The sequence below is a fragment of the Octodon degus genome, unplaced genomic scaffold, assembly GCF_000260255.1.
Source record: "Octodon degus isolate 3935 unplaced genomic scaffold, OctDeg1.0 scaffold00297, whole genome shotgun sequence".
NCBI classification, from domain to species: domain Eukaryota; kingdom Metazoa; phylum Chordata; class Mammalia; order Rodentia; family Octodontidae; genus Octodon; species Octodon degus.
The window spans coordinates 747,246-757,700 of record NW_004524873.1 but is presented as its reverse complement, the minus strand read 5'-3'; positions in this window follow the sequence as shown (position 1 = coordinate 757,700).

The window sequence follows — 10,455 nt, the reverse complement described above, 5'->3', positions numbered from 1 at the left end:
AAAAAAAAAAAAAAAAAAAAAAGGTCACCTGGCATTCAGAGGCCCTAATTGCAAGGCTGTGTTTTTGTTCTACTTGTCTGTACTTACCTGGGATGCCATTATCACTGATCAGAAAGGCTAGCTGGATTCAAGGTCAACTTAGAAAGAAGGAATATTATTTCTCCAAATAATCACTAGCTATCTCAGTGATTCTCAATCAGGGTATGGGAAAGGACATAGGTCTGATTTTCAGATTGGGGAACAGCACAGAAAATATTTTATTAATTTTTTTTTCTACTATAAAATACAGTAATTCAAAATGTGACCTGCCAGGCTTACTGCCTTGTGGAGGACCTGAGGGGAGGAGAAAGCATTCAGAACAAACCACAGAACCAAGGTGGCACTCGGGGTTTCTTCGTCAGCCAAAGATTGCTGCCACCATGGCGTGTTCAGTGCCATCTGAGCTATGATTTCTACTGCAAATACAAAGCAACTGTGTTTTAAGGGGACTGTAGGCTCTTGTTTTAAAGCAAGTTCTGATTTTGTGTTTCTACAACACAGCAAAAGTAAAAGCTGGGGACATTGATGAATGTAGGAAGATGCAGATCACCTCTCTTCGGAAGTTTGGCTATTAAGGAGATGAAAGAGACAAGTAGACAAAGGACTGGACATTCTATTTCTCTGGACACCCCCTACCCCCACCACCATATGATACTGAGGGTTGAACATGCCCAGACTACTTCTTTGATTTGAGATGAGAAAGACTTGAGCATGTTTAAAGGGCCAGGAGGTAATAGGACAACACTGGAGATGGAGGAGCAAGAAGGAACGGGCAATGGAGAGGTGATTGGCTTGGTGTTTTGTGCAGCTATCATACCTGAAACTGGGCAATGTATAAAGGACAAAGACTTGGAGCTGGCTGCAGAGAAGACAACATGCCTGTAATCTCAGAAGTAGGGAGGCTGAGGCAGGAGAATCATGACTTCGAGGCCAGCCTGGACTCCACAGCAAGTTAAAGGCCAGCCTGAGCTACATAGCAAGATCTTTTCTCAAAATAAAAAACAAAAAATATTTTCTATGAGTTCTGGAGCTAGGACAGAGAGAGAGAGAGAGAGAGAGAGAGAGAGAGAGAGAGAGAGAGAGAGAGAGAGAACAAGCTGCATGAAGTCTCCTTTATTGGAACTTTGATTCCATGAACAGGGAAGAGTTCTCAGGGGGTGGCCTGCACCTGTAATCCCAGCACTGGGGAGGCTGGGGCAGGAGGACTGAGAGTTTGAGGTCAGCCTGAGTGACATAGTTAAGACCCTATCTCAAAAACAAATATTGAGCCAGGGAGATAGTTCAGTGGTCTAAGTGCCTACACAGACCCGAGTTTGATCCCTGGTGTCATGCTGGCCACCAAAACCAACATGGCAGTGCATGCCTGTAATCCCAGCTCTGGGGAGGCTGAGACAGGAGGATCAATATGAGTTCAAGCTGCAGTGAGGCCCTGTACCAAATAAAAATTAAAACAATTTTTTTTAAAAATTAAAATAAATTTTTAAAAAATTAAAAATAAATGGAAGTAAAAAAAGGGCTTTGAGAATAATTCTGTGGTATGATTTGGGTGGGTGGCACACAGAGACCGAGAAAAAAACAAAGACAGAGACAAGAAAAAGAAAGGAAAATGGGGGGCCTGCCCCTTAGCTCAGTTCTTTAAGTGCCTACTTCAACAAAGCAGTCAGGCTCAGGTTTCTGTGGTTCGATCCCCAGAATTCAAGCCAGCCAAACCTGCCCTGAAGGCATTCGGAGCCAGCCCCCCCCCCCAAAAAAAAAAAAAAAGAAAGAAAGAAAGAAAGAAAGAAAAAAAGAAAAATGTCCAACCTTTTAACACTATCAAGCTAACAGCACCAACAGAGTAGGTGGAATGAAATGCCTAAGGAAGGAAGAAGGGATTTGAGAAATTGGACACAGGAGGAAAAGAGGAGAAAAAGGACAAGGAACTGATGAGGCTGTTTTAGGCTTCCTAGTAGCTTGCTCAAGGCCATCAGAAGACAAGGTGACAGCCACCAGATTTGCCTGTTTCTATGAATGTCTGAATGCCAAGGCCAAATAAGTACAAATTTCAACCTCATACTAAATGTGTGGGTGGCCAAAGGAAGTCACTTGGCTAAATCTGCCCTACTTAAGGATGAGGGTAATGTTTTCAAGCTTATCAAAAGGAGGTTAATTTGCAATTGAGGTTGTTTTGTGTGGCATACAGAGTTGACTCTGAAGACATTTAATCTGAAATAGACTCAAATATCAGTCTTGCTCCTCTCAACATTCAGAACACAAATCCATCTCAGAATCCAAGTTTATATTAAGATGTCTTTTCATTTCCTCATTTTAATCATGCTCTAAAGATTTTGAAGTTGATGACCAATAAAAACAAATTCCAACCTCATCCACCCAGCCGCAAACTGTAACCTTCTGTGTGTCAGGGTGGACCCAAATTTCCTTTGCAAGACTCCAGGGGACAGTTCTCGCTGGTACTCAGTCTATGCCAGAAAAACCTTCAAGAGAGGTTGAAGTGACGATACGCATTTGAGTCAGCTGCATAAATGTTTAGAAAAGCACACACAGGACTTAGGGATAAAGAAGGGAAGAGCTTCTGTGTGTCATCCTATCATTTCCATCACAGAAATTTTGCTAAGCTGATTGGTCTGCGCCTCAGGCTATGTAAATGAGTAGCAGGTATGGCTTCCAAACTGCTCTGCCCTCCACACTGTATGAGGCTTAATGACAAGCCAGTACTCCCAGGGCTCACATGAGCTAACACCCCAGTAGGAAGGTTGAAAATCACATACTTCTAAAACCCCCAAATATTTGTTCTCAAAAATCACCATTGCTTGTGTCTAGCCATGATGTTTACATTATTTGAAACTTCTAGTGACCCAAAGGGGTATGATATTTGTGCTTTCCAAAGAATGAGAGAGGAGGAGCTGGGCATGGTGACACACACCTGCAGCCCCAGCATTTAGGAGGCTGAGGCAGGAAGATCACAGCTAGCTTGAGGCCAGCCTGGGCTACATAATGAGATCTTGTCTAAAAAAATTAAAAACTTGAGGAAAGCAAATTTTAAGTGGAAAAAATAGTACTGAGAAAGAGAGTACTAGTAGCAGAAGGAATCTAGCCGTCTGCTGAGGCTCCACTATGCCAGCAGCACCACCTTTACTTGGTGTCACTCACTTTAGGCTGACTTCTTCATAGCCTTTCAAAATCTCCTTTGCTCTTTCATATATCCAACATAGATGGAAAACTAGTCACCCTTTGCCTCTTGCAGCTAGATGATCACATCATGTAGTCCTAGTCAGTGAGCTTGCGCTGGGGTGGATCCAGAAGGTCCCCCAATGTCCATTTTTTTTTTTTTTTTTGGTAGAACCGGGGATTGAACTCAGGCCCTTGCACTTGCCAGGCAAGTGCTTATTCCACTGGGCCATCTCCCCGGCCCCCATTTTGGTGGAACTGGGGATTGAACTCAGGCCCTTGTGCTTGCCAGGAAAGCACTTATTCCACTGAGCCATCTCTCCAGCCTCCACATGTTAATGGTCCAAGTTATGAACCTTTTGGGGTTCTTGTAGGAAGTATGACGTCATGACATACTGCCCCAAAGTGATGGAGCCACATGAACTTGGACTAAAATCGCCAAAACTGTGAGTCAAAATACACCTGTCTTTTTTGAGTTATTTTTCTCAGCCATGTTATAACAACAGAAAGTCAACTAACATACAGCAATAAGGAGGATCTCATGACTGCCTGTGGACTGGCAGACACAACAGGCAGTATCCTTCCTCTTTCTTGAATGTGCCTGTAATATCAGGAACCAGGGTGGCCATTCCTAATTACGAGGGAATGAGCCAAATGTTAAGGTTGGGGAGTGGCAAAATAGGAGGGAATGGTGGCTCACACCTATGATCTCAGCACTTAGGAAGCTGAGGCAGAAGATCACAGTTTTAGGCTAACCTGGGCCGTACAGTGAGTTCAAGACCTGGATTACATATCGAAACACTGTCTCAAAAAAAAAAAAAAAAGAAAGAAAAAAGGAATTCTACCTTCACAATACCTGATTTCAAATTTCTTTATTCTTTTATGTATTTAGTACAGAGCCTACCGGGTCTCACTATACAGATTGGATTTGTAGTAATCCTCCTGTTTTCAGCCTCCCAAATGCTGGGATTATAGGCGCACGCCACCACACCCAGTCTAAATTGCCATCTCAGTGCACCCTGGGGGCAGGGCCAGTACGGCAGACTGAGGATTGAACCCCATTCCCTGCATCTGCCTAAGCAAGTGCTTTAATCTGCTGAGCTATCTGGCCAGCCCAATACCCCATTTCAAAATATACTATAAAAGAGGCTATTGTCTTTCCATGGTAGGCCACCCCATGCTGTACTGTAGATTTAATTTTTTTTTTCTTTTTCCCAACTTCATTTTGGCCCAAACTTGCTCTGCAGAGCCTGTTTTTTCCTACCTTTAATAAATGTAAAACTTTGCCACTGTTAAAAATATGTATCCATGCTACGAAAATAATAGGAAGAAAACTAAATGATATAGGCACAAAAATAGACACAGACTGGCAGAATAGAAAAAAAAAAAAAAAAAACCAAATTCACACAACTATGTTATCTAATTACTGACAAGCAAAAGCCATATTCTGGAAGAAGCCCTTTAACACACGGTGCTGGGTAAACAAGACACACACACATCTAGAAACTAAATTCCTGTTTTACCCTGTACTGAAAAAATCAATTAAAAATGGATGAAAGATTTAAGATCTGAAATTTTGAAACTGCAAAAACACAGGGGAGACACTTAAAAATTATAGCCACAAGGGCCAGGGATATAGCTCATTGGCATAAGCGCCTGCCTGGTCAGCACAAGATCCTGAGTTTGATCCCCGATACCAAAAAGAAAAAAATTTATATATAATGACAACAAGATTTTCTGAACAGAATCTCAATAGAACAGAAGATAATAGCAAGAATCAACAAATGGGACTACAATGTATTAAAATGCTTCCACACAGCAAAGGAATCAACAAAGACAGCTTACATATAGAATGGAGGAAATTTTTGCCACTTACTCCTCCAAGGATTAGTATCTAGAATACATAAAGGTGGGGACCCACTAAAATAAAACAAAAACCCAAATAACCCAATTAATAAACCGGAGGGAACTGAACAGACACTTTTCAAGAGGTACAAATGGTCAAAAAGTATATGAAAAAATGGCAACATTTTTAACCATTAGGGAAATGTAAACCCAAATGACAGATTCCATCTCACACCAGTCATAATGGCTACGTTGATGAAGATGTTGAGGGAAATCCTCCTATACTGCTGGTGGGAATATAAATTAGTACAGCCATGAGATAAATCAGTTAAGACTGATCAAAACTAGAACTACTATATAACCATGTTACTATACCACTCCTTGGTATGTATCTGAAGAAATTCAAGTCAGCAGCTACAGGGATACTATAGGGATATTTGGATACTCATTATTGTAGCAAAAGTTACAAAAGCCATGATATAACATGTATGATAGAGCAAATTAATATATATATACATATACATATATATATATAAATTTTTTAAAAGATAGATTTAATATAAGAGAACAAACATGTCACTCCAAGAAAAATGGATGGAACTGGAGCCCATGTTAAATAAGCCAGACTCAGAAAGGCAAGGATTGTTTTTTCCCTACTACATAAATGGTTAAAAGACATAGCTATAGAAGGGAGACTTGAGAGACAGTGATGAGGGGGATGGATATGAACAAAACGTTATAGCCATGTATGAAAATACACACAAATGGAGTATTTTATACAATTACTACATACTCTTAAAGAAAAAGAATCTTTGTGACAAGTTAAAGTCTTTCATATAGTCTCTTGAATTGCTTGAGTTAACTAGTGTTTTCTGGTTTGTTAGAAATTAAGCATTGGCACCAAGGAAAATGAAATACCTTGGAATTAATCTAACTAAAGAAGTCAAAGATCTATTCAATTAAAATTACAGTATTCTAAAAAAAGAGATTGTAGAGGATTTCAGAAAATGGAAAGATATTCCCTGCTCCTAGAAAAGAAGAACCGACATTGTGAAGATGGCCATACTCCCAAAACTGTTGTACAGATTTAATGCAATCCCTATCAGACTACCACCAGCATACCTCACAGACCTAGAGAAATTGTTCCTAAAGTTTATTTGGAACTAGAAAACACCTAGAATACTAAAGGCAAACCTGGGCAACAAAGACAAGGTAGGAGGTGTTACAATTCCTGATTTGAAATTATACTACAAAGCTACTATAATAAAATCAGCATGGTACTGGCAAAAAAAGACCTGAGGATCAATGGAATATATTAGAAGCATGCAGAAGCCTCTACCAACACACTCAGCCACCTTATCTTTGACAAAGGGGCCAAACATCTTTACTGGAAGAAAGATAGCCTCTTTAACAAATGGAGCTGGAAAAACTGGTTCTTTACGTGCCAAAAACTAAAACTTGACCCAGGTCTATCATCATGCACTAAGCTAAAGTCAAAATGGATTAAAGAGCTAAACATTAAAACAGAAACACTAAATGTCCTGGAAGAGAAACTAGGAAGAACTCTTGAAGACAGAGGGGTAGGCAAAGAGTTCATTAAGAAAAATCAAATTGCACGAGTAACACTTGAAAGAATTAACAAGTGGGACCTCCTCTTATTGAGAAGTTTCTGCACATCAAAACAAAGTACCAACAAAGTGAAAAGACAACCTACAAATTGGGAAAAAATCTTAATAAGCACTCAGACAAAGGTCTGCTTTCTAGAATTTATAAAGAACTAAAGAACACTAGGGCCCCAAAATTTAAAGACCCAATCCAGAAATGGGCATCAGAGGATGAAATTAAAGAAGCGAATAAATATATGAAAAAATGCTCCACATTATTAGCCATCCATGAAATGCAAATTAAAACAACACTGAGATACCATCTCACCCCAGAAAGAATGGCTATCATAAAGAAATCACCCAACAACAAATGTTGGAGAGGCTGTGGAGAAAAAGGAACCCTTCTCCACTGCTGGTGAGAATGTAGACTGGTGCAACCGTTATAGAAATCAGTGTAGAGATTCCTTAAAAAACTAAGACTGGAAGTCCCATTCAAACCAGCTATCCACCTAATGGGAATTTTCCCAGAGGGACTGAAAATGTCATGCCATAGTGCTGTATGTGTACCTGTGTTTATAGCAGCACAATTTGTAATAGCCAAATCTTGGAAACAACTAAGATGCCCATCACCTGAGGAATGGTTTAAAAAGTTGTGGCATTTTTATACAATGGAGTATTACTCAGCTATAAAGAATGATAAACTCGAAGCTTTTATATTTAAGTGTATGCCACTTGAAGATCTACTCATAAGTGAAATAAACCAGACCCACATGTGTAAATATTGTATAGACTCCCTAGTCCCTAGTGTAAGAACTCAAGAAATAAAAACAGAAAGGTATAACACAATTAAAAGGAAAGCAAGAACTTAAGGATTAGACAACAAAGAGAGGGCAAGGAGAAAAGCTAGGAAACATGACAGGAGCAAAGCCATACACTTATATGCACAAGATGGTTAAGGCAATGATCCTGAGAATCTTCAGCAGGTTTTTGAAACTAGCAGTTAGTTCGTAGAATTCTCACCCTAACTATATATGCTGATACCTGTGAAGTAAGCAACTGCACTGAAGATAGCAATGTGTAATAGTAGGGTCATGCTTGGAATGCCTGTCATTCTGGTCTTCTAAATACGTACTGCTTGTCATGTCATACCTATTACTGCCATACTGATCTCTGAAGTAAATGCTGGTTTAAGGGTAATAAATGAAGAGACAAGAAAAAAAAATGTCTTAAGACTGTCCTGCTACAAGGCTGTATATGGTTAAATTTCTAGATTTCTGTGTAAAAATATGTAATTGTTTATTCCTATTTTTAAAAATATTTTTTCTCTTCACATTCCTTAGGGATTTAAATTTTAACATATCAATACTTGATGGAATATACCTCTTCCATGTTACATCTAAGACGTTTGATATTCTGACAGTGAGGTTAAGCTCAACTGCCTATGTTATAGGGCAATAATATTAAGCTTCTCTTTTGGAGGGTTAATAACTTAAGTTTGCAGACCAAAAATTAGAGCAAAAGGGCTGTAAGGTTAGCCAACATTTTGGCTTTAGCCTTTCTAGGTCAGTGAGGACTTAGGACATAGGGGAACCTGTACTGTAACATCCTGTAACTCAGTTGTGTCCCAAATTTACTGATCAAGGAGATTATGGGGCCACAGAGGAAAGTGATAGATGATGTAGAGTGTGCCTAAGAAGAGTCACATGGAGAGAAAATATTCTCTGAAGCTTTCACAGAGGGCAAATTGATCAAGCAATGGCTGTGACTCATCCACTTAGCTGACACTGACAAAGGATCTACAAACTGCAGTAGACGGTTTTAAGGTAAATCCTGAGATTTGACTGACCTTGTCAGATACAAAAGTTACATTTCTTCTTATATAGGTCTTGCTTTATCTTGGTCTTAACCATCCAACAGAAAAGTATAAAAATGAGGTATAAAAAGTAAAGCCATATTAATATGCTGAGCTGTATAAGGCCCAAGCCAACAAATTCTGACACTGACAGTCTAACAGATAACCCACTACTATTATGGACTACTGGACTATATTGGATTACTTTGGCAAATTCACACACCTACAATATTTAAATGGCAATGGAATACCCATCTCTGACAAAACTAAAAAAAAAAAGAGGATACAAAGGAAGGGCCATTTTGTATCTGTATATACAAAACAGGATATACATACAGCTACTTTCTCTTAATTCAATGAGAAGATTTGTACTAATAGTGTTTGGACAGGACATCATGTCTGCATCTTGTAGTATGAATAACCACTATAAAGAAAAGTATATGCAATGTATTAATTATTGAAATTGTTCTAAGTGGTTTCAAAACTGTCTAATTACTATTTATGTCTCAATAAAATTAAAAAAGAAAAAAAATTAAGGGTTGGATAGCAAATATTCCATGTATGAGGCTTATGGTAGCAAAACCAACTGCAATACATTATGAAATCACATCTTTTCTGAATCTAGTTAAATAGAAACTGTTTAGAAGGTTAAATGTACCTGAGGCCATGTTTTGTGTGTGGCAGTGAACTATTTTCCTTATAGGCATGCCATAGTCAGAGAAATGCCATACAGGTTTATACATATAGGAGACTTCGATCATGAAACTCAGTCTTTGGTGTATTTCTTGGTTTCTTTTAAGAAGGACTTACTGGGTAGGATAATACCATATTAAGAATTATGGGAATTGGTTTATAGCCCTTAATACTTAAAATAATTACTTAAAATCCTGTTAGCTGAATATAACATCCAAAACCACAAATCCCAAATGTATAAAAGCTCAACATACCGTCAGAAAATATTCATTCCTGGGTAACTGGCACAAAAGTTGATGAACCACTAACCAGATAGCAGAAATCCCTCCCCATAGCTGTTTACAAATACTTTACAAATAACTACTGCCTTGTTTCTGAACTTGATTTAAATAAAATTATATATTACATATTCTTTGGGGGTACAGCTGCCTTTGCTTAAGATCACCTCCTCTGGATTCCTCGATGCAGTCATGGAGTTTTAAGACAAAGTTTGTTCATCTGCAACATTATAAACTATTCTATTACTTATCTCTAATAATGCCTTTTTCCCGAAAATGTACTTTGTCTAACATTTATAGTATCAGCTTTTTTTTTTTTTTTTTCCTTTCTAGGTTAGAAAGTGACACTTGTGCTTTGTAAAATCAAGAATGCAAAAGCTTGCTGAATGTGATGATGTAAGCCTGTAAGCCCAGCACTTGGGAGGCTGAGGCAGAAGGATCACTGAGTTCAAGACCAGCCTGGGCTAACAAAGGGAATTCAAGGACAGCCCAACTACACAATGAGACTGTCTAAAAAAAAAGCAACAGATTAGTTCGTTAACCTTAAGCACAGAATGATATAGATGCTTATGAGGACAATTTATTCCAACACAACTACTGGGCTTTTATGTCATTCAAGCTATGCTTTTTGGACATATGATCAGAAATAGCAAATCTTTATGGTACACTTAAATCATTAACCTTTCCTCATTAATTATACTTTCTTTATACTAGCAGTGCTGAGAATCTTACATTAAAATCTAATGGTTCTGTCCTGCAATTTCTCAAAATTACTAGAATTTTAGCACGTTAGCATAAACTGTTCTGGTAGAAATTTGTAATAGTCCATGCTGGCGCTGACCTTGGTGGCAACTGAGACTAGATGTGGTGGCACACACCTGTAATCCCAGCTCATGGGAGGCTGAACACAGGTGGATCACTAGGGAGTCCAATCTACGTAGTGAGACCCTGTAGACCCTGTACTAAAAATACAAAA